Raw genomic sequence first — 1,405 nt, forward strand, 5'->3', positions numbered from 1 at the left:
AGAAAGTTGTATTGTTACCGAATTCTTTAATAATTGTTGTGTAATATATGTTCTTTACGTTTAGTACATTTGTTGCTTTAGCAAAATTGAAAAGATTTTGAGTAGGATTATCTACATCTGTTGAGAATTGGTAGTTTTGTTTTTTCCATAACATTTTAAGTAGTTGGTCTTGTGTTTTTTGTAATGTGCTGTTGTATTTAACATTTCCCCAAGCAGTTATACCATGTCTAATGTAAGATTCAGCAAGAGAGAAATAAGCTTGACGTAATACGTCATAAGTCGCGCAATTGCTTAAATAGTACAACATATATGAAGATTTTCTAAGCTTTTTTTGCAAGTTTTCTATATGCGTCTTCCATTTAAAACTGCTGTCAACATAGACTCCTAAGTACTTATATGATTCGACTAGTTCTATAACCGTTGAACATGTGTCGCCTACGTATATATTGCTATTGGCTTTCTTATGAAGGCATTCTGTGTTATGAAATATTAATCTTATATCCGAGTTTACCAGATGTGGTGGTTTGATGTGCATGACCTTTGTTTTGCTAGCATTGATGATGAGACCTCTATCATGTGACCATTTTGTTGCTATATCTAATTCTCTTTGCATAATTTCCTTTGCGACAGATATATTTTTGTCAGCAACCACGATAGCTGTGTCATCCGCATATGCGAAAGTTGAACTTTTTAAACATCGCAACATATCATTTGCATATAAGATGTAAAGTATTGGACCTAGTTTTGATCCTTGCGGCACTCCACAATCATATGTTATTTCTTTACTTAGTTTATTATGTATTTTGACACAATATGATCTGCAATGTAGATAGCTTTTAAACCACTTTAAAATATTTCCTCTTATGCCGTTTCGTTCGAGAGTTTCTATCAACTTTATATGTGATAACGTGTCAAATGCCTTGCTGAAGTCGATAAATAGAACTAATACATGCAAATTCTTACTTAAGGATCCATTAATGTAATTTGAAAAGTTTCCTAGTAACTTGTTAATATTTTTCCCCTTTTGGAATCCAAACTGGTTTTTATTTATAATATTGTATTTTTGCATAAAATCTGTAAGTCTTTTGACTATCACATCCTCCAAAATTTTATCTATTACAGATAAAATAGCTATTGGCCTGTAGTTGTTATAGTCCGTTTTGTTTCCACTTTTGTAAATAGGTCTTACTATAGAAGTTTTTAACAAATTTGGTACAATGGCCTCTTCTAAGCTTAAATTAATCAGTTTTGTAATGATTGGTGTTAAAAAATTGGCATTTGTTTTGAGATCTTTCGGTCGAATTCCATCAATTCCTGCACCTTTTTTAATATTAAGTGTTTTCAGTATGTTATAGATTTCATCTTCGTTGACATATCCAACGTAGATTGAGTTTTGAACAGTAGT

Source organism: Lucilia cuprina, chromosome 6, assembly GCF_022045245.1.
Source record: "Lucilia cuprina isolate Lc7/37 chromosome 6, ASM2204524v1, whole genome shotgun sequence".
Taxonomy (NCBI): domain Eukaryota; kingdom Metazoa; phylum Arthropoda; class Insecta; order Diptera; family Calliphoridae; genus Lucilia; species Lucilia cuprina.